Source organism: Pinus tabuliformis, chromosome 3_2 (assembly GCF_031772625.1).
Source record: "Pinus tabuliformis cultivar Carrire ecotype Pingquan chromosome 3_2, CPIR1, whole genome shotgun sequence".
NCBI classification, from domain to species: domain Eukaryota; kingdom Viridiplantae; phylum Streptophyta; class Pinopsida; order Pinales; family Pinaceae; genus Pinus; species Pinus tabuliformis.
This window is the reverse complement of record NC_142302.1, coordinates 749,343,967-749,368,711: the sequence shown is the minus strand read 5'-3', so window position 1 is coordinate 749,368,711 and position 24,745 is coordinate 749,343,967. Positions and strand designations below refer to the sequence as shown.

Here is a 24,745-nt window from a genome sequence, read left to right as displayed (position 1 = left end):
GGATTCTTGAGTGGTATTAAATGCTTAAGTGGATTGAAAATTTTACCCTCATGACAAATGGTATCAACACCACGTTTAAATGAAAAAATTACAAAGTGTCTCTTCACCATCAATGCCTCGTCCATTAGAGAAGCCAATGGAGCCATTTTGATGAAGATGCCAACAATTAAAGTGGGGGGAGAATGCAAGGATCTTACTTGAGGTGCCATTAGCAATGGCACAATGGATGACATGTCGGGTAAACATGACTAAGAGTGGACAATGAGTTTATATGTTTGGTATACTTTGTGAGTGACTTAGGTTGTTTCATGAGACAATTAGGATGGTGTACTAGTTTGGTGTGGACTAGGAGATCCCCCTAACAAGGGTTGATCATTGAAAAAGCATTGGATTAGGGGAGGATGATGTAAATTAGCAATTTGTTGAATAATGTGTTAGCCATGGAAATGAAACATCATTGATAAGTGAATTATAAGTGTAATATTGTTTCCATTAGGTACATGATCGTTGAGCACTACAATGGGTTGGCTTTGATGGAGACAACACAATTCTATATTGGGTGGTTAGTTCTTCAAGAGTGCTTGGCTTAGAGGAAGTGGTTTAATGTTGCCTATGGTTGGGTGGTGATGATGTAGCATTACTTACCACTAAACGAACATTTCAACATTTTTTATAATTTAAGGTGCTTCACTTGGGTTCAATTAAAACATGTTGGTTAAGCATAGATCATTATGAAAAAGTCTATGATTGCTATGCAATGACTACACTTTTATAATTATATAGAAATGTTTTAATTTAAAATAAAATAAATTTTTTAACATTGTGACACCTCTCTCTTACTCTCTTCTTCTTCTTCATCTTCTGTTTTTTAATAATCATAACTTAGTTTTATACCAATCTAGATCTATCTCAATTACATATCTAACAAACACTTAAAGAAAGGTATTTCTTTTCACTCTAAAAGAGATTTGCATCTCAAGATATTTGGTCCCTCTAGTATTAAGATAGATCCATAGTAGTTTAATAATTAATTATAAATTTAATTTAATTTAATTCAATTTTACTTTTATTGGGTCAAAATGTTTAACAAAACATTACAATATCTCTATTATACCTGGATTTTATTTATATTTATATTTCATTTTGTTTATTTTGACAGAGTCAAAATATTTACATTACACTTTTAACAAAACATGGAAACATGTCTAATGTAAAGATTAGAGAGCCACAATTAAAAGTGGAAGAGCTACATTTAAAAACTTTATAAATATTAAATAAATAATATTAAAAATGATATTTTATATGAAATATCTCCCAACAGATTGAAAACCTACCCAATTAAAAAACTAATAAAATAATATTAAAAACCTAACAAATTAAAAAACTAGTAAAATAATATTAGGACTGGCCTAATTAAATTTCCTTTCCCTCTCTTCCATTAACTACTTAGTGGATGTTTCCATCCCAAATCTCTGGTTTCCCTCCCAAATCTCTCAGCGCTTTGCATTTTGGATTAAAGATTTCCAAGGACACACTGAAACTAATCCAAAATTAGTAGAAGTGTGAAGACCAAGCTCAAAATGACGAAGGTAAAAAGGCTTGTGTGTCCTTGGGCCATCCTCGTCCTAGATTATCTGTACCAGATTGTGCACAGTGAGAGGTCTAGACATTAAATACATCCGGTGAAACATATTCTCAACAGAGAGTCGTTTGTCCCTGGAAGAGTCGTATGTCCGTGGATCTCTAGTGAATTGAGCGTGAGTCACAGTCCATCCAGATATGTGCGTGACAAGTAAGGACGATTTGTAGAGAGGGTATAAAATTGTAGAGCGGGTCTGCGATACCAGTGGCAAGGAAGATTTGTGATAGGGTTCACAAACAACAGTTGGTAGGATGAAACAGGCCTCGGAAAGACAACAAAACTGTTAAATAACCTTTCCACAGAAAAAAACGACATGATAGGGTTTCATAAGGGACAACTGATAGGCTGCAACAGGCCTGAATAGACGGCGAAATTGGTAAAGAATTCCGTTATAACAAACGACATGATAGGGTTTCATAAGGGACAACTGATAGGCTGCAACAGGGCCTGAATAGACGGCGAAATTGGTAAAGAATTCCGTTATAACAAACGACATGATAGGGTTTCATAAGGGACAACTGATAGGCTGCAACAGGGCCTGAATAGACGGCGAAATTGGTAAAGAATTCCGTTATAACAAACGACATGATAGGGTTTCACAAGGGACAACTGATAGGTTGCAACAGGGCCTGAATAGACGGCGAAATTGGTAAAGAATTCCGTTATAACGCATTTGGAGAAACATACTTGGTTCTGGGAATTTCGTTTTAACTAATCCCTGATAACCCTAGGGTTTGAAATATTAAAACGCTAATAAACGGTTCCTGCCCCAGAATCCATTATGTTTCAAATCTGAAAGGGCTAAGGAACTTTCTATAAATGCAGCCCTGAGACTAATAAATTAAAAGGCCATCTAAAAAGAGATGGCATGTAAGTCCATACAGGAGAGCACAGTCAAATGGGAAAGTATCTCTTAAGGGCCTGCTTTCCTGCGTCGAGAGCTCGGAAATCAAGCCCCCTGATTGCACCAGTGACAACAACTGACCAGGACAAAAGAAACCAACTACAGCCGCACACATGCCAGGACTCTGCGTTCGAGGTGTATCTGCTCTTCATTATTCTGTCATCGAATTAATCCTTCATGAGCTTGGTAAGTATTTCATATCTGAAGTTCCTTACCTAAATCATTATATTCACATATTATTATCTGCGCATAGAAATTTATTTCCCTTTGCAAATTGTATCCCTACTTTAACCACACAGAAACCCAGTGAGAATACTTGTTAAGTACGTTAATCTAAATATTTTGCTATTTATGCGGCAGAAAAGAAAAATATCTTAACCTTGCCTTTTACTTCCAGTTTGTATTTTCAAAGCCATATTGTTCGTTTTTCATAGTTTCAAAACTATTTTACTGTAACAATTACTATGTACAGTAAAAAAAAAATTGTACTCGGTGCTTTGGATTTGCTTCGTATGAACAGGCGCTTCTTCTTCTTATTTACAGCTCAGTTTATACTTAAATTTTTTCTCCTAATATTTTTGGTGGGATAAGATGAATAGATAGCTAGGAGGGTTTGGTAGTGTTTTAATATGAGGTAGGATATCACTATAGTTTTTGACTGAGAATTAGGTAAATGAGCCATTAATGAAGCTTTGAACCCTTAACAATTATGCAAAAAGTGCCTTGCAGGAAGACTTATTTTCTCCCCAACAATATTGTTACTGTGCATGAAGATTTCATGGTTAGTTTTTGTAGATGTGACCACTGAAATATATTTTCTCTCTAAAATCATACTAAGGTTGATATATTAACTTGTTTTCATCAATGATGTATAATGCAAGTCTACCTCTTTGATTCCCATTTCCTTCTAAACACCCATAAGGAATTACAGGATAAAACTGGCTAGAATTTATAGATAGTCTCGGAAGAAATTTACAAAATGAGCTTGTTAAGAAAATGGAATGAAGTTAGAAGAATCAAAATGTATTGTAGATGAAAACTGAATTTTGAAATTTTATTGTCAGAAAATAAACTAAAAAACTAGTTACAGTCCATCCATGAGGAATGAGTTAGTATTATTCCTTCTGTATGGGATAGAGTCTACAGAAAACGAACGATTGTTATTGACTCTTTTGCAAAACAAAGTCCCACTCTTTTAGGCGGGCGTGTAAGCACGCCTTTTCCTTTGGATAATGACATTCCTCCTTGTTGGGTTGCTAAGACAATGTTGCTTCTTTTCACGTGGTTGTTCGGATCAACCCGCACATATGGAACTCAAAATGCTACTTACTGACCACAACGTTATAATTTTATGGTTGTTTATGAGTAGTGATGATACCTCCGATTCTAGGCTAACTCTTCTCTTTTATCAAAAATTTCAAAATGATGTGAAGGCGTCGAGAGATGTCACTTTCCCCGATGGGAAGAGGATGGAGTTAGTGGGAAAGATTCATTCTATATTTATTTAACATAGTTTTTTGGATGACAATCTTGAATTTTTTGTTAAAAGTTGCTAATATATTTAATAAATATATGATCGATGTTTTTTTTGTGAGTATTAGTAAGGAAATGGTCTAGTTTTTTTCTTTACTAAATGGTTCTTCGATCGACTAGAAAGGGAGGTAATCATCATGCCACAGTCAATGGGAGATAACCTTCCCCATAATTGACCATTATTAGCTTTTATCACCTATTAGTGGGGGATTTCATGCTCAACTAAAGTCGGTCGTCTAATGGAGAATCGCAAAGAATTTTCCTCTCTTCTATTCCTCAATAAAAATATTTTCACTCCAAGGATTGATAGAGACATAAATCTGTTGCCAGATGTTATGCACAAAGTGTAATCTTCGAAGCTTTTTTCAAGAATGTTGAACCATGTCATATTTATTCTTCATCTCATGTCCCCCACAATATTAACCTACAAATGTATATCAGATAATTACAAATGAAAGTTATCTCAGATTGATATTTTATGTTAACCTTGATTTGTTCTTAAGTATTCAATAGGCATTCTACTCAAGTAATTTTACATTCTACCAATCCTTTTTCAAAAGGAAAGTAGAATGGATCAATTATCCCATAATCTCAACAACTAATGTACATAAACAGATTTTAATTGCTTGAAAACTAATATAAATTATAGACTGTCTTCCTTTGGATTTCTTCTAAGTTCAATATGTTGGCATCCCACAAGCTGCAAAATTTTCTCCCACAAGCCAGGACTTGAAGTAGAGGCAACAATGATCACATTGGGGTTGAGGCTGCTACATACCAGTGATCCAAGGATGACAACTCCTTCAACTGATTGAATTCCCAACCTGCATAGCCAAGAAAGAACCTGAAATTTTCGGGTTGAAGAACTTCATCCCTCACAAGTTCTAGTGCAAAGTGTAAATTGTTCCTACCACCATAACACAAACCGGGAATAGCTTCATCAAAATATGTAACAACATATCCACCTATAGTTAATAGGAACATACTTACTTAAAGTGGCTCACCAAAATGCAGTGGACAATCGGCAAATATTGTAGCCAAATCTAGATTAGTAGGCTTTTTGTCTCTGATACACCTCTGTAAAGGATGATTAAGGATGACCCCGAATGCACCCTCTTTTGGATAACTGGATCCTTCTTTAAGAAGCAAAACTACTGTTCTCTCAAAACTTTGTGTTCCATCTAGTTTTTTAGTTGCAATAAGTAGACAACTAGATTCAAATGCCTGAATTGGATGAGCCCATTTAGGACCTGATTCTATTGAGGATTCTTTCACACTTCCTGACTCACCATTTCCACTCCTCTGAACTTGCTATGCTTCCACAAGTTTTGCTCGAAAGGCTCGCCAATCACTCTGTGTGAGGTTAACCTGTTCACTAGCATCTTTTGATCCAAGAGAGTTATACTCACTTTTACCTTCTGGGTTATCCTCTTCAGGGATAGGTTTTTTGTCATTTATGACTGTAAAGTAGGGGCATGGTAGCCTTGTGTTTCCAAAATCCTGCCTTATCAAACCCCTCAAGTTATTTGAAGAGTGAATTTTGTAGGACCCAATACTCCATTTGAACCCTTTTGTTGTCTCAGATTGCAGTGGCTTAATACAACATTTGGGTTGCTGGGTAATTGTCGATTGCAGGATGAATTTATTGTTGGTTAGATGTGGAGAGAGTGGGATGGAGCAAGTGAGGGAGAGGGTTTGCAATCTGGCACACTGGATTTCCATGGAGGGCCTATTGTACTTGTTGAAATATGAGGAGGAACAAGTAATAGGAGGTCTAGTGGTGATGATGAAAAATATGAGAAAAATCTGAGAAAATCCCAGTGGATCTTACGAAAGGATGGATTTTAAGTTTACATTCAAAAATTAACACAATCCTCTCTAGATAAGGATTTCTTAAAATGTTTATATGTGAAACCACAATGTTTGCTTCCAAGATAAATTTTCATCTCAAGGGTTAGAAGTAAGATTAGAAACACTCCAAATGTTATGTTCATATTTACATTCTTACTGAAATATGATATATCATGCAATATGCATCATGCCCATCTATATATGATATGAAATATGTATCAGGCCCATCTGTATGTCTCACATACTTTCCTCTCTATGGTTCTTTAGGTCACCGATGCAAATATTATATTACCTTTATATGAGGAGCACCAAGATCAATTTTTCCAAATGTATAACTGCGATAACTCTACTTCACAACACCCATAATTGTGAATATGTATCTTAGCTACTTCAATTTCTCTATAGATGAGCTACCTTCAATTCATCAAATAGCTCATATTGCATTATGTGGAAAAGTTATATTTTTCTATCTTATTATGGCTAGGATTTAAAGCACTAGAAGTGATATCACTACCCTTATTAGTCATCAAGTCATCTGTGTTTTCTTCTCTAATGCATTATTTCTTCTTTGAAATAGATTGAAGGCCCACTATCTCCACAAGAGCTAGTTGATTTCCTACAAAAATCAGTAGAAGAACAAGGGTCAACTTTCATAAATGTGAGGCTCGAAGAAGAAGAGAAAAATGTTATAAAACTAGCTACTAAGAGAGGATCAAGATGCCACAGGTCAAGCAGCACTGAGAATAGATCAGGTTCTACTCTTACAACTCCTTTGCAGAACCTTGAAGCATGTCAATCATATAGCATAAAATTGATGTCTATAAGTTAACAATGTATACAATTAGGAATATTTTTGTACTCCTAGCTGCTTGATTTTGCTAAGTGTCTAGAAAATAGACATTTGAAAATTTATAGGGTGACAAATGTATCTTGACTCTTTTAAGTATGGCACAACCTATTTTATGAAGGGTAGTATCTTCATGTGTGAGATGGACAGGGCTACCTCAATGTGCTGGCCTACTTTTGTGGTATGTGGCTGTGAACTAAATTAGAGTGCAAGCTATCACATGTATAACTACAAATTTATCATATTATAACAACAACAAGACTAGCAGTTAGAGCAGCAAGTAAGACATCTGAAATGATCCTAGTGTTCTAATTACTGGACTTGCTTTTTTGACTTGGTCAATTTATTCATTTGAGATTTTGTAATTTGCAAATAATAATTTCTTCCATGATTGTAAATTGCTTTCTACTAGTTACAAAAGTCATTTGTCTAATGTACAAATTGAAAGGAAAGTATGGGGAGAACCATATTTTGAGATAGGTCTACATGAGAAAGAAAATTTCACCAGGAACCTCAATCTGACTTGACTTTTGTTTCCCTTGGAACTATACTTTTGGGAATTGTTTAATTAGAATACCCAATGTTCTTTTGCATGTCATGTATGCCCATCTTATTATGAATTAACCATTACTGGATTTTTTATGCTTTTGATATTCTCCATGTCACTTTTAGACCAGAACTCCATAAGGACATGGATTGGAGAAAGGAAAGAATACTTCATGCCAGTTCTACTAATATGTATGTACGAGTTCAATTCTAACAATATTTTTTTGGACTCTTATGCCAAAAACAGGTGTGTTGGAAACACTTTGTTCTATCGGAAGGGCAATAGTTCAATAGCCTTAAATCCATTTTCCAATGTCTATGACAATTCTCAAAGATATACAAATGATATAAATAGGTCACCATATAGTCAAAATGACTGCACAACTGCTAGTTAGATAGCAAGCAAGGGAAATCCTAATCAGAGTGCAAAAGATGGAAGTGATTACGTTGGGAAAAGTCCTCGAAGGGAAGATGATTTACAATATTTAAGTAATATGAATCACTGGGGATATAGCGAGCTGAGTAAAATGAGTACTGGTTCAGGTGAAATTTTTGGAAATGAATTCAACGAAATAGTGGCATGTAGAAAGTGTTAGATAAGACTCATCTATGAGAGGAATAGTGCACATGAATTCTAAAGGGAAAAAGGCTCTTAAACAAGAATATTTTGTGCAGAGAAAGGTGGTTAGGGTAGGCTCACAAAATAACACTACAAACACAAGAGATGTATTAAATTTATTCGATGTATTTGGAATTGAATGAAATATCTAATCTATGAAATACTGTGGATCCTTGTAAGAATTTCAATTTGTCAGTATTGTGCATCCTTTATCCCAATTGAAAATAATTCATGCTTAGATTGATATCATATACTTGATTTTCTTGTAGCCCTTTTGTAGTAAGTAGTTGTTTCTTTTGGAGGATGTTCTAAATTCAAATTTACAAACCAATTTAAGATAATTACCAGGAGGAGGACATCCTAAATACTTATTTTTTATAGGTTATGCTTCTGGAAACCATCTTTATTTGGAAACCACACAAACATATACGGTTCAAAGAAACCAACATATTTATTAGAGTAAGGTTTTGGTTCATGTTTTGTTATTAAGCTATTTGTCTATTTGTTGTTCCACCAACTTTTACTAGTTGTGTATAATATAATATACTAAGATGTTTAATTTATGCTTATAAATTGTTTATGCCCAACCAAAATGTTCTTGACCTTCTAAGTAAGTTAGATAATCCAAATTAAAGTGAGACATTAAAGAAATCTATATTTAGTGAGCATAATGCATCTGTTTATCCCAATGAATATTCTTCACCTAATGTTTCAGTTACTCATTTTGGTCATAACTAGTGATCAAGTGCTCTCTCCTCTCATGGATTTGGATTGAGACTGGGTTCACCAGCCTAACTATTGCAAAGGATGCAAAATTGATATTTATAAACAAGTGCATCTATGTAAACAACAAATGTAATATTGGATAGGTAGATTCATCCATCAAAAGGATAAAGTTCCCACAAGAGTGTATCTTTAGAAAGTCATAAATATTCTTTATCAAAGGCAGGTGATATTGTCATAGCTGAACTTATCATTACTAACATTTGTAAAATAGATTTTTTTTAAAGATGGAGAAACCTCCATACTTTGTAGCCTCTAATTTTCATCCTTCAACCCAGTTAGAATATATTCAACACCTAGATTCCATTGGAAAACTTATATCAATTCCCAAATCAACAATTCCACGTGTAGTCACCCAAAGACACGCCAACATATAGGGTAACATGATCACCACTCATCAACTTCAAGGCTCATAAGATGTAGCTGTTGTAGGGAAAATAATACTAAGTTTCCATTCAACGACACCGTTTATAGTTTCTTCCTTAAATTCTGCTATAGAAAGGGAAACTAGGGCATAGGGATCTCTCACCCGCTCAACTTGAACTTTTAGTCAAATTAATTATCAAAATGCTTTAGTTGTCTTTAGGAGTGGGTGATAGAAATCATTTCAATCAACAAATTTTGAATTCCAAATTAATTTAATTTTGGCCTCATCCTAGTGAGAGACTCTTAGAATTGGAATTGGCCACCATGTATAAGATTTTGGGTGAATATGGAAGGTCTGGAATTTTAAACTCTTAAGAGATTCCTTCAAAGATAAATCTTGAGCATTTGTTCCTTAGCTCAAGATTATCACCAAAAATTACCAACCGCACTAGTCAGTCAAACATGAAATATGTTGAACCTGAAGTAACTTTGAGAACCCCAATAGTTGTGTCATTGGTAATGATGGAGGGCCACATTTCATAACAACACTAATATTATTTATCTAAAGTAAATATTGCAACTCCAGATGCAATTCTTCCTAGTAAATATAAGAAACAAGTGTCACAACTCATTCCCTGGCATGTAGATATTACTAAAGCTTTAGGGAATATTCCTACTACAAGGTTTTGAGATAATACCTAGCAAATTCACTTCTTTTTGTTGTTGTTAGTATTATGTGAATTTATATCAATGGTGTTATTTTTGTTTATTCCTTTTAGTTTGAAATGGTTTCTGTTTCTTTATGAAGACTAAACCAATGTTCATGCTAGGGGAAAAAGTTTTAATTATTGTTGACCGTTTATTTTCAATGATGATGTGCTAGCATGGTCATCTACAACAAAACACTTCACAGAAAAGGATTGGTTATATTTAAGGTCTTCCTATCAATATTTTACTGGTAGCTAAATAATAAAAATACATCCTCTCAAATTTGAAGACATCATATGAATACATTTATTCTTCATGAACCCAAATTATTCGTATGTTGTCTAGAAGAGAAAGATGATATTGATGAACAAGAAGAAGGGGAAGGATTAGTAACTCGAGTAAAGACAAGGTTAAAGCTGAAAACTTAGCTGATGTAAAAATTAATTCCTCCAATACCTACTTTGGTTGTTCATGGAAAAGCAAGTGTGGAATATGAGAATGCAACATATACTCTTGCTAAAAGGCCTTGCAAGATGCATGCAAGTTAGTTTCCACCTCCAATAAAGATATGGGAAAGAAAGTTGAAAATGAAAACTTGTATGTATCTAGTTGGCTTCACTTAGTTGAATAATCAATCAACTGTATTACAATTAGAATTTTGTTAGTTCTACCTGTAGTTTTATATCCAGTCTATTGTTTTGTAATATTGACCATCTGTATTAAGCTTCTTTTTCTATCTGAAATATGCAAGTTTCCTTTTAACATGAAGTCTTCTAAGAAATATTGTACACAATTTTTTACTTGCTTGCTTGACTTAGATGCTCATTTTTCTTAATTTAGGTGTTTTTCTTAGTACTATTTTATGCACAGATTTATCTTTAAGAAAAGTGTACAGTAGAGAAGGGTTATATATTTTGCGCAGGGGCACTCTTCTAGGTAAGAGGTACTCTATTCTAGGGAGCTTATGTCATGCACGTTAGGTTCTTTATCCTAGACAGAGTTCCAAGTCCCTGCCTCCTTGACAATGTCCTTGCCAGACAAGACATCGGTGGAGAAAGTTCCAAGTCCCTAAATTTTCCAAAAACCCACCTGAACCTAGCTATCTAGCCTAAAATCCTTTACATTCCAGTCATCTCTTGGCTGTGATTTCATAGAGAGAGCCCTCTCTTGTTTGGTAGGGCTAGCTACCAAATTAAAACCTTGTTCTGTGGTTACCTCCTTGGATCTCCTCATTAGCTTGGGACGTTGTGGAGGATAACGGAGGGCATGAAAACGAGGGAGTGCCAAGGTGTTCTAGTGAATGTAAGGTTCCCAAGTCATGGAAAAATGTAATGATAGTTGTGAGGTCATGACTGCTAAGGTGTGTTAGGAAATGATGGGGCATGCTAACATATGCCAAATAGTATGAAGACATGCCAAACAAGCTAAGATGTTCCAAGTGCTAAGACATGCCAAGATGTACAAGAGTTCCAAGTCCCCGGCTCCTCTTCTTCCATATGCTATCCACTTATGACATTTCCTTTGCAATATTTGGTGCATTTGATAGTTATAGGTAATTTATAGGTTATAAATGTCTTCAGAGTTTCACTTCTAATTGAGTATTCAACTGAACATATTGATTCTATTATATATAACTATTTTTTCCTCCACCCACTTTTCATAACTTCAATAACCATTAGGTAGGGAACTGCAGCTTCGATGCTACTTTTCTTGTTTAGTAAAATATTGTCGAAACTTTAATTTATTGAAAGTTGTAGAATTTACAATTTGTGAAGTTTCAAGGTCTAATTTTTAAAAGTATAATTCTTTAAAGGGTGATAGCTCAATGGAAGAGCACCTGCTTTACAAGCAGGAGGTTGGTGGTTTGATTCCATTGTGCCTTGACATCCATATGGAATGGCAACGATCAATTTTTGGTGACGGAGGCTCTTTTGACCATCACCAATGAGCTTTGGTGACATTTTTCGACCCTCACCAAAAATATGAAATGGTGACGGTCAACGAACACCACCATGTATACACAACAATAATGACGACCCTCAAAGGCCCGTAACCATAAATCGTTGTTGTTGATATGAAATGATGATGGTCATTGTCTGTTATTATAGTCATTATTTGTGACAGACCTTGAATGTCACCGCAACACCTATACTTCTGGCAATGCGAATTTTGGTGACGGTCAACGAACGTCGCCATATATATGCACCAATAGTGACAGTCATTAAATATCCATCACAATAAATCGTTGTTGTTCATATGAAATGGTGATGGTCCCTATCCGTTATTATAATCAATATTCGTGACAGACCTTGAATGTCACCATAACACTTATACTTTTGGTGATGCAGCCTTTGGTGACGTTCAGTTTTCGGTGACATAGGCTATGGTCCGTCACCATTGCTCATATGTAATGGTGACGGTCGCTATCCATCATTATAAATCATTATTGGTGACGAAATTTGAATGTCACTACAACACCTATAATTTTGGCGATGCCACCTTTGGTGACATTCATTTTTTGGTGACGAAGGCTATGGTTTGTCACCATTGCTCATATGGAATGGTGACAGTCGATATCCATCATTATAAATCATTATTGGTGACGTACTTTGTATGTCACTACAACACCTATACTTTTGGCGATGCCACCTTTGGTGACGTTCAGTTTTTGGTGACGAATGCTCTTTTGACCGTCACCAATGAGCTTATGGTCACATTTTTCGCCCCTCACCAATGTCCCTTTTTCTTGTAGTGGCATGAATATATTCTTCATAATGCTATGCTTGATTCCGAAGCTTCCTACAATTTGATGCCTAAGGCTATCATGCAAAAGTTGGCCTTGGATATCACCCGAAAATATCATGATTTGTATTCATTTGATTCTGGTAGAGTTCGTTGCATTGGTCTCATAAAAAATTTGGTGGTTTCCTTAGATCAAATCCCAACCAAGAATGTTTTGATGGACGTGGTAGTAGCTGATATACCACCTCGATTTGGTATGTTTTTGTCTAGATTGTGGGGAGCCAAACTCAAAGGCACTTTACAACTTGAATTCTCTTATGCTACAATTCCCATCTTCGGTCAATTGAGGAAGTTATACCGGGAAAAGAAGATGAAATATATGATCACTAGTAAAGAGAAGCCCATCAATCATCCGATAAATGTTGTGCATACAGATTTAAAGTCTTTTGTTTTGTACACTGATAGTGGATTGAATGATGTAGATATTCAGCTCGTTGAAGTAGATGATGTACCAAAAATTTCCGAAGGTTTTAGAGCAGTTATTAATCAAGAAAACAAAAAAGTGGCAATTCCTTATTAGCAGCCTCCACAGGAGAAGAAATTCAGTGAAGAACAGAAAAATGAAGCAACCAGCAAAGGTAAGATCAAAACAAAAGCAAAATTCCAACATCTGGAAGACGAAGACGACCTTTGGAGCATGGATTTCAATGGTGCTTTGGGTAAAGATGGTGTGGGTATTGGAATTTGGATTCGAAGTCCTGTTTTTTAGCCAGAAAAAGTTCCAAGTATTGTTAGAGTGTGTTCCTATAAATAAGCTTTCGTTTGCTCTAACAATGAAAAGGATTATGAGGCATTGATTACAGGTCTAAAGATTTTAAAGAAGCTGGGTGCGAAAAGGATTTCTGTTTATGGTGATTCAGAGCTAGTGATTAAACAAGTCAAAGGAGAATATCAAGCGAAGCATCCGCGGATGAGAGCTTATAGGAATGCAGTCTTGGATATCTTGAAAATGTTTCCAGAATACACATTGACAGTGGTGCCGAGAAGTCAAAACATCATTGTTGATTCACTTGCTACAACAGCGAACAATCTGAAAATTCTAGTGAATTCTAGCAATAAATTTGAAATTCATGTCGAACATAGGCCTATTGTTCCTGATAATTTGAGATATTGGCAAGTTTTCTGGGATGACAATGAAATTAATTCCTTTTTGTCGAATGAAGGGAAGTTTAAGGATGCTTTCATTGATGATGTTTGTGATTTCGATGAACAAGACATTGAGGTAAATCAGATGGATGTTTTATAGTTGAAGGATAATGTTATTCCTAGAGGTCTTATACCTTTAGAGGAATTGTTTGATCAAGATGATGTGGCGAGAAAACCAACCTTCGTTCCTACTGAAAAAGGAGTTGAATATGTAAATATTGGGACAACAGACTAGCCAAAGCTTGTTAAGTTATCAAAAACATTATCTCCCGAGTCAAAGGCTAAGTATGTTAAGTTGCTTTCTGAATTTTCTGATGTTTTTGCGTGGGATTACTCAAATTTGAAAGTGTATGAGAAGAACATCATTCAACACACCATTCCTATCAAGCCGGATCAAAAACCCTTTAGACAAAAGTTGAGGAGGATTAACCCAAAGTAGCTGTCATCCATTGAGAAAGAGGTAAATAGATTGTTTAAAGTTGGTATCATTGTTCCAATTAGATTCTTCAATTGGGTTTCAAATTTGGTCCCTGTATGAAAAAAGACCAGAGAGATAAGGTTGTGCATTTATTTCCGGAACCTAAATAGAGTATCCCTGAAAGATAATTATCCTCTTCCTAATATGGACCATATTTTGCAAAGAGTAGTTTGAGCATCATGGATGTCACTACTAGATGGCTACTCAGGTTACAATCAGATTTTGGTGCATAAAAAAGACCAAGACAAAACTACCTTCACAACACCATGGGGGACTTTTCATTATGCCAAGATGCCATTTGGGCTGAAGAATTTCGGGGCCACTTTTCAGCAAGCCATGGATATGGCTTTCGCTAATGAGAAGGATGTTTTCTTAATGGTTTACTTAGATGACTTGACAATATTTTCTAGTTTTGATGATGAGCATTTACACCACCTGAGGATTTTTTTTCAGAAATGCAGGGAGTTCGGGATTTCTTTATATCCATAGAAGAGTCTTTTTTCCATGGAGGAAGGTAAGCTCCTCGGCCATATAATTTCCAAATATGGTATTTGCATTGATCCTTCAAGGGTGTAGGAAATTTAGTAAATAAACTTCCTGCGCAACAAAAAGGAGATTCAAGCCTTCAATGGTAAGATGAACTTATACCAAATTTGGATGAGCATTTGCGTGAGTTAACTAATATGTTGAAGAAGGACACCACTGTGAAATGGACTGAGGATGCCATGAAATCTTTCAGATTGGTAAAACTTGGTTTGACCACAGCCCCTGTTTTGATCAGTCCTAATTATACTCATGATTTTATTATATTTTCATTTGCATCTGAGCACACTTTGGCTACGGTGTTGATGCAAAAGAAGGATCAGGTGGAGCATCCCATTGCATTTTTCAGTCGGACTATCAAAGATGCTGCTCTTCGCTATAACATCATTGAGAAACAAGCTTTGGCTCTTATAAAGGCATTGAAGGATTTTCGAGTTTACATTTTGCATTCGCATACCATAGCATATGTTCCCAACGCAGTTGTCAAAGATGTCCTCATGCAAATTGATCTGGAAGGAAGAAGAGGTAAGTGGATAGCAACAATGTTAGAGTATGACCTTGAGATTAAGCCCACGAAATTGACCAAAGGTCAAGGCTTGGAAAAACTCATGGTCGAGTCAAATCTTCATGCTTTGGACATAAATATTATTGCAGCATTGTCAGATGATGAAGATGGTGGCACACTCATTCAAGTGTCAGAGATGTTTCTCAACTCACCTTGGTATTCTGATATAGTATATGTTCTTTAGCATCTTTCTCCTCCTACTGAATGTCGAAAAGTAAAGGTAGATCACTAAAATTGAAGTCTGCAAAATTCTGCATTTTAGATAATTCTCTCCATTGGAAATATCCGGGAGGGGTTCTTCTTAATTGTTTGGTTGAAAATAAAGCTCAATAGGTAATGAATGATTTTCATAGAGGAGATTGTGGGGGTCACTTGTTTTGGAAAACAACAGCTAATAAAATCTTGAGAGTAGGGTATTATTGGCCATCTTTGTTTTCATTTTATATAAAACAGTCATGAGCTGCCACGAATGTCAAATTTTTAAGGGAAAAAGGAAGCTACTTCCTCTTCCTTTCAAGCCAGTTGTAGTCAATGTGCCTTCCCAGCAGTGGGGGCTTGATTTCATAGGAGAAATTCATCCTACATCGTCAGCACAGCACAGATGGATTTTGACAGCTACCGATTACTTCACCAAATGGATCGAAGCCATTCCGACAAGGCAAGCTATGGACACGGTAATTATTCAGTTTTTAGAGTCTAATATCTTGTCTTGTTTTGGTTTCCCTCACAAGATTATTACAGATAATGCAGCAACGTTTAAGTCAAAGAAAATGGTTGAGTTTTGCAACAAATACAACATCACATTGGGTCATTCCATGGCATACTATCCGCAAGGCGACGGACTAGCTGAGTCTTCAAATAAATCCTTGGTAAATATTATTAACAAGATGTTGGAGGAAAACAAAAAGAATTGGCATCGAAAGCTTGTCAATGCTTTATGGGCCGATAGAGTGAGCAGTAAGAAATCAATAGGTATGTCGCCTTTTGAATTGGTTTATGGTACTGATATAGTGTTTCCTACATCCCTTGCAGTTCTGGTCATGAGATTGTTGCAAGAAGCCGGCAATGAAGAAGATGATATTCAGTGCCTGATCAATCAAATGATACACCTTCAACAAACAAGGGAAGAGGTTTCTGAAAATACTTTCCGGTTGCAAGAGAAGATAAAGAAAATTTATGACCACAAAACCAAGGCAGAAAAGTTTCAGCTGGAAGACGTAGTGCTGTGATGGGATGCACGAAATGAAGAAAAAGGGAAACGTGGTAAGTTTGACAATCTGTGTAAAGGACCTTATAAAATCTCAGCCTATCGAGGACAAAATTCATTTTTATTGAAGGAAATCGATGGTCAAGAATGCTCCGGAGGACCAGTGAATGGTAGGCTCCTGAAACACTATTATTTCTGATGCAGCTTGCTGAAGTTGTTTCACTGTCATTGTATATACCAGTTTGCTTTCCTTGCAAGATTTGAAGTACAATGTCATTTGAGCTTGGGGCCCGAAGTATGCTTTGTGCTATTTTTAGTTTGTTTTTGAGTCAGTTTAGAGTCGGTTTTGAGTCAATTTTCAGTTTGTATTGAGTCATTTTTCAAAAATTTCAAAAAATTTTAGTCTTTCATTTGTTTGACCATATTGGGCCAATCAGCTAGGCACTTAGTCTACGGTGTTCTTGACACCTCCAAAGGCGCTGCCATCCCCAATAAGGCTAATGTTAGTGTCAGTATATGCATACTTCCATCAGGGATCAAATTTTCTCTTTGTATTTTCATTTTAGGTGTCTCATACTGAATTTTTTATCATTCCACTAGGTCATGCCAAAATGGTCCACTGATGGTTGTCTTCTTCTCAGAAAATCAATTTTTCCCTCATGAGGTACATTTGTTGACCCATCTCCATGTTGCATTCAGTGATGGTTTCAATTATGTTATTTTTAGAATCAAGGCAGTCATGTTTCCATTAGGTCTTAGAGTTCATTTCCAATGTCAAAAGCATAGTTTCAGTGTAAATAAAGGGCAACAAAGGTATGAGGAAGACCAATAAACAAAGATTTATTGGTAGTAAGTCATGGTTATTGTACAAAGATCTTATTTCACTCATGTAATTTTCATCTCAAAAACATGTTTATGAGATGAAAACAAAGTATTTTAGTTGATTCATATTTTTTTTGGATGTAATTCATGTAATTTCATGTAATAAGTGTTCCCATAAGCTGCCCAAGAATTTATCCTTGTTGTAAGAAATGAGCCATTGAAGAAATCAGTTCAATCAAAGCATCATCCACCTGAAAAGAGACAAAGAAATAAAAGCATTAAACTGAGATTTGAAGACAAAATAAAAGTTCCAAAAAACATTATAGAAAAATCAAAATCACCCTCTATATAAGATTTCAAAATCATTTTTCAAACTTCATCATACTCATTTGACAGAGAGAGAGAAGGGAGTTGAAGCGAATTGGTGGTTGAGAAAATCGTGGGTGATGCGCATTGAGCAAGCAGTGCTGTGCACAGGGAAAAATTGTGGAGGCGCTGCGCATAGAGCAGGGAGCGCTGTGCATACAACTAGAGTGCTGCGCATAGAACCTGTGTGCCAGTGTATTTTTGTACGACGCTGTGCATACAACAGAGTGCTGCGCACCTGTAGAAGGCGATGCGCATAGGGCCAACAAACACCAAGACTACCCTAACAACCATCTAAATCGCTCTTTTGCTACCTAGAGCCTCTTAGCAAGTAAGTACACTCCTTAAATCCTCCGAGCACTCGTTTCACGATTTTTGAGTTTGTTTTCTATTTAAATTTTCAAACCCTAGGTTGTCTAAAAACCCTCCTTGCTTACCATATCCCTTATTCCCTCATCTTGTTGTCACATCCCTCATTCCGACATTCTATTGTCATATCCCTAAATATCACCCCTATTCCTTATTTCCTACTGTCAAATACACCAATCCCTATACCTTAATCCCCCAAACAAAATCCCTACACCTATCCCCGATACCCTAATCCCCCAAACAAAATCCCTAAACCCCTACTTACAAAATAGTCCCTAATAAAAAATACCCTCCTTCTCACTCTCACATCATACATATCTCATCCTACATCACACAAACTCCTCTCCCCTTCCCATATTCCTATTCACCATAACTCACTTCCTGATTACCTTCTCTAGGGTTTTCAAAGCTCCAAATTCAAAAACATGGATAAAGAGGATAAAGATTATGAGGAGGAGGAAAACAATGGCAATGAAAGCATGGGAGATGAACCTCAGCATTAGAAAAAACCACATAAGGGAGGAAAAATTATTAGAGAGGAACCATCAAACATCAGAGAGTTACAGGCTTCTCATATGACTATCTCTTGTTTCAGGCATCTAGGGTGTTATGAGTTTTATGAGTAGGGAAAAGAGTTCAACATCATTCTAAGCTGACTAGGATTTTTATAGCCAATATCCGTGATAACAAGGTAACTCTTTCCGGAGTGACATTTACAATTTCCTCCTCCATCATTGCTGATGCTACAAGGATTCCAAATGTGTGGAAAAATGGTATAAAGCACAAGATTTGGATGAGCACTACTATGAGCCATACATCAAATCCATGTACATGAATGAAAAGAAGAGGACCTTTCCTTTCAGGTTCCTTCACGACAAGTATGCCCCTATGATGAGGATAATTATGAAGTATTTTACATGTGAGGGCAGATTCTCCAGATTATACACCTATCATATTAGGCTTCTTATGCACTTCACAAGAGTGAAAATGATGAACATCTCGTACTTATTATTTAGGAACATTGAGAAGATGGCCTACATTGTACAAAAAAGGCCATACCCCCAGCAGATGAATAGTATTTATCACTATTCCTTGATTAAGATGATTGTGCTACATCATATCAACCTCCTCAACATCTCCTAGGATACATTTATTGCCAATGACATCTTCAATGGTCCTCAAATTCCTCCACCGGTGCCTCATGAAGCAGAAAGGCCTTCCAGCAGTGCCAAAGTAAAGAAAACTAAGAAGGCTAAAGAGACTAAAGTTGTTGAGAAGCTAGAAACCTACAAAACATATTAGAGAGGGGCTAGAAAGTTGTTTGCAGTAGATAGGCAAGTGTTTACTCCACCTGATGTGGAAGGGGCCTTGCCTTTTTCATCAACTCATCGACAAATGTTTTATCCACAAACTGTGGAAGGGGCTTTGCCTTCTTCATCAACACAACAGGTGCATAAAGGGAAAGAAAAGATGCTAGAGGAAAGCCTTAATGATGAAGAGGAAAGGGAATTTGATTTGATGGAACATGATGAACCAGAACAACCATACATTCATCATGGCATTGAGATAGTCGACTTGGAGGCTCAAGATGAGGCGACAAATGAAAATATAATCATAAAAGAGAAATATGCATAGATCCAAGCACTGATGGACAACTTGGCCAGAGCTAAGTATGTCATTTCATACCTTGAGCAAGAGAACAAGCAGCTAAGTGACAAAAAAGTCCTCATGGCACTGGAACTTCTCAAAGCAAAGAGGCAAGTTGACAAAGGCAAATCAGTAATGCAAGAGGAAGAGACCCCAACCACCTTGACTACAAAACAAAGGCTTGAAAAGGAGATTGAGGAGGATAGAGAAACATGGCTTGACAGGGTCAATTTTCATTTGGAGAAGCTGCTACAAAGGGCCAACAAGGACAATCAAATCATTAGGCACATGGCTCGCCATTACAGGACCCGGAACAAGATTTGTAACATAAGAGTCAAGCAAATGAAGACAAGGCTAAAACAAGCACTCAAAGGAAAAAAGGAGGGTGATAGGATTAGGTTGCTTGCTGAAGCTTCCTTGGCTGACCCAGACACTTGATGGTGGTGTTCTCCACAAATTTTGAGTAAGTTTTGAGAATTTTTTCCTTTTTGAAGAATTTTGCAATTTTTGACTCAGAAAGATTGGCTCTATGTGCAACGCCAGTGGCGCTAGCGCTTTTCATAAGGGCATCTAATCAGGAAATGGTTAGAATTTTTGGATTCAAAATGATGATTACATGCACCCTGTGCATTTTCTAAGCTTTTGGAGCAAAACTGGTCAGCCAAAAGGTCAAAAAACACCCAAAACAATGACCTTTCTACCCTCTTTTTGACCATGGCGTTGTGCATAGAAGCAGTCTTGGGAGAATCAGTTTTTTAGTGGTCAAATCAACTCCAAAAGGGAAACTAAAGGCATATTTGGAAACTATACAGGGCAGGCTTTCCGATGAACTATCATGAGCTCAATTTTGACACCGGGAAGGCCTCCAAACTGGCCCTGCAAAAAGTGTTGCACATAGAGCTTGAGCACTGCGCATAAGACAATTTTATGTTGAATTTTCACTTTACTGTGCCATGACTGTAATTTTTAGGTTTTATCTCATGGATGATCTTTTTGCTAATGTAAATGGTGACTAGGCATGTAAATAGGATGGATATTAGTTATTGGAGGGTAGATTCATTGCATCAAAAGTTATCTTGAGGATAAATGAATCAGTTTCCTTCCTTTAGAGGCAAGTTGTTAGGATTGCCTAGATGCGAGTTTGTTGTTCAATTTTTGATGGATTAAGTTCCTCATCTTAGGGATTCGACCCCTGAGGATGGGAGGAGGTTGAATTAATGTCTATATCTTCTTTTTCTTTCTCATTATAAAGGGTTGGACTCAGTGGGATGCTTAAGCTTTGATAGACATCATTTTGTACCAATTACAAAAGGAGATTAATGAAAAATTGCAGCTATTTCTTTGGAATCCATGTGGTATGATGCTCAATTCAGTTTTTCTTATGTTTTCATGTGTTAAAATGTATTTTTGACTCCATTTAATCATTTCATACTCTTTATGTGAATGTATACAAGTTTGAAAGGCAGAATCCATAAATTTTATGCTCTGTTTTGGGTAGACATTTCACAGTCTGTGTTTTCTTCAGTTTAGGAAGAATCCATGAGGTTTACATGCTCTTCCTAGCTCCTCACCTATCTTTCCACCTCATCCATCAAACCTTAAGGTTCTGATCGTTGTGCCTACCTTGCCCCATCGAACACCCTGCAGTTTTGACCTAATTTCCTTGCCCTAACTGTTTGGCTCCTCCTGATCTAGAAAAACCCTTCAAAATCAAATCAAACCTTGTGCTATTATACCTAGCCTAATATCAGTTTCTATATCCAGTCAATTTGGCTGAGATCCTTATAAAGAGAGCCCTCTCCTGGCCTACTAGGGCTAGCTACTTGGCTAGGTGTGGTTTGTGGTTACCCTGGCATTGCCTTCCTTCAGCCTGAGGTTCAATCCAGGTGCTAACACGACCTATCATGAAACATTGGAATTTCATAGAGTTTGATACAATTCTGATTATTAGAGTTGATCAATGTAAGATCCATCCCCTGATTTAATAGATCAAACAAGTTCTTCCTCATCCAAATAGCCTCGCATGTTGCATGACTAGCAGCCATATACTCAACCTCTGCTGATTTGAGTGCTATAGATATTTGTTTCTTGCTATACCAAGAAACTATTGTTGACCCAACACGAAAGATAGCTCTCGATTTTCTCTTCCCATCTGATAGACTCCCTTCCCAATCTGCATCTATGAAGCCTTGGAGCTTCACTCCATTAGTCCTCGTGTACCATAAACCAAAATCTAATGATCCTTTTAGGTTTCTGAGAACATGTTTTGCTGCATTCGAGTGAAGCTTGGTTGGCTCCACCATAAACTGACTAAGTTGATTAACTGCAAAACAAATATCGGGCCTTTTGTTCATCATTTACATCAAGGACCCCACCAACTGTCTATAGATAATGCCATATACTGCCTCTCCTCTAGAAACATCCTCTTTCCTCCAATTTGTATCTAGAGGAGTGTCCAAGGGCTTGCAATCCTGCATATGGAATATCTGAAGGATTTTAGAGGTGTACTTCCCCTAACCAACAAATAGATCTCCATCTCCATGCCACACCTCTAAACCAAAGAATTAGTGCATTAAACCAATATCCTTCATCTCAAATTCTCTTCCAAGGTCCTCCTTGCAATACTAGATCAACCTCTCACCTCTTATCAGTATCAAATCATCTACATAAAAGAATAAGATGAGAAAAATTCCATCTACCAAAACTTCCAATCCATCGAGATATGAATCTATGCAAGTGTAGCAAGCACGAGGTGCCTGCTTGAGACCATAAAGTGCTCTCATGAGTCACACACATGTGTCTCCCTATCAAATGTTGCATATCCCTCGGGTTTCTCAGTGTAGATATCTTCCTTAACCACTCTATTAAGGAAGACAACCTTAACATCCTTTTGGTGGATCTTCCACCCAAACTACGTTGCTAATGTTAGTATGGTCCTGATAGAAGAATATCTTGCCACAGGGGAAAATTTCTGCTCATCATCAACTCCCTCTACCTTTAAGAAGCCTTTGGCCACAAATCTGGCCTTATACTTCTCAACACTGCCATCAACTGCATGTTCATCTTATATACCCACCTGGAGCAAATAATAGATTTTCCCTCAGGTCTAGGCACAACCTCCCAAGAATCATTCTTCATGATGGAGTCATACTCCTCCACCATGGCATCTACCCACACCTGCTGGGAAACTGCTTCCTCAAATGAAGAAGGTTCAAAATCAATTAATTTTTTGATGAGTGCCATATATTTGATATGTTTTTGTGGTGATCTCCTATGTCTGTGCAAGGATCTAGGAGCTCCAACATGCTCTTGAGAATCCGGCACCAATCTCTTTGCCTCCATGGTTCTCTTCCTCCCTTTTCTGGAAGGTTTCGTGTGAGTGGGTTCCTCCACTCTATTTGCCATCCACTCCTCCACTTGTGGTTGCTCCACAACATCTTGTGGATTTGACCAAGGCTCCTCCTTTGGAGCTAGAAGCTCCTCCTTTGGTGGAATTATCATCTCTCGCTCTAGAGATATTATCATGGTATTCTCCTCATAAAATCTGACATCTCTCCTCATCACAGTCATCCTGAGTGAAGGCATATACACTTGGTAAATTTGAGGTGTCTCTGTGTATCATACAAAGATCCCCTTCTCTGTAGTAGGCTCCAACTTTTTCTTGCTATCTTTGGAGACATGGCAATAGTCCATGGATCCAAAAATGCGAAAGTGGGATACATTTGGATTCCTCTCAAATAAATCCCTTTCAAGTGTGATCATTCCAAGAATTTTGTGAGGGATCCTGTTCTACAAATAAATAATTGTATTGCATGCTTCTCCCAACATGTATGGCAATCATTGATCATGCAACATTGCTCTTACAACCCCTACAATGCCTCTATTTTTCCTCTCTACCACCCCATTTTGCTGTGGGTTGTGAGGTGCAACCAAATCCCTTCTAATACCCTCCTTGGCACTAATTCTTTGAAGGAATGAGACACAAACTCTCCTCCATTATCACTTCTCAGGGATTTAATTTTATGTCTAGTCTCATTTTCAACTAAGGCTTCAAATTCAACAAACTTTGAATAAACCTCATCTTTCTTCTTCTTGAAATAGATCCAACATTGGTGGGAAAATTCATCTACAAAAATCACATAATACCTGTGCTTAGCAACTGATACTGTAGACAATGATCCACACAGATTTGAGTGAAATCACTCCAAGATGGATCCATCTCTGTTATCTCGGCCCTAGAAGGACGATTTGATATATTTTCCAAGAGTGCATCCCTTGCACACATAATGTTGATAGAGGGTGCATTTTGGAAGTCCAGTGGTGATATAGTACATTATTTTCAAAGCTCCATGGTGTAGGTGTCCCATACACCTATGCCATAGCTCTCCAACATCTCGGCCTTGAACATGCTCTACCTTGTTGCTCAATGAAACACATGCATCCACCTATAGCTTGTAGAAATTTTTAACCTGAACACCAATTTGTTTTACTTGTCTAGTAGCAACATGCTTCAGACAAGATTTCCCTTCACTGAACATCACATCATATCAATGGTCTTCAAGTACAACTACAAATTAAATTTCTCTTTTGACCAGTCACACACATTACATTCTTTGGGTGAATATGGGAGCCTAACTCCCTCTTAAAGGTCACAATGCCAATCCCTTTGGTACTATACCTTCCATCATCTCCAATTTATTTTTGTAATTGTAGGTCCTTCTCCTCGAGGCTGCTAAAGAACTCCTTATTTCATGTCATATGAAATGAAGCACCATAATCTAAGTACCATACACTGCCTCATACAATAGTTTCCATGCATGCAATGAAGGTGAAATGCAACTCGAATTGTGATGTGAGAGCATCACCTCCTGCTTCTCTTGTAGACTTCTTACTGGATTTCTTGTGTGGAAACTTGGTTGCATAATGCCCATATTCATGGTAGTGAAAACATTTGATTTTACTAAGGTATTTATTCTTTCCATGGTTCTGTTTGATTCTACC

The 24,745-nt window shown here is 36.9% G+C and overlaps 1 long non-coding RNA gene across 1 annotated transcript in view; it reads left to right on the top strand.

Annotated features, from left to right (window-relative positions):
• Window positions 1-1,493: 1,493 nt before the first annotated feature.
• The window catches only part of LOC149182768 (uncharacterized), a 58,888-nt gene continuing 35,636 nt past the window's right edge, over window positions 1,494-24,745 (top strand). The window contains exon 1 of the long non-coding RNA XR_016257638.1: window positions 1,494-2,732. This is a non-coding gene — a long non-coding RNA (uncharacterized LOC149182768). The remainder of the gene's footprint in view (window positions 2,733-24,745) is intronic.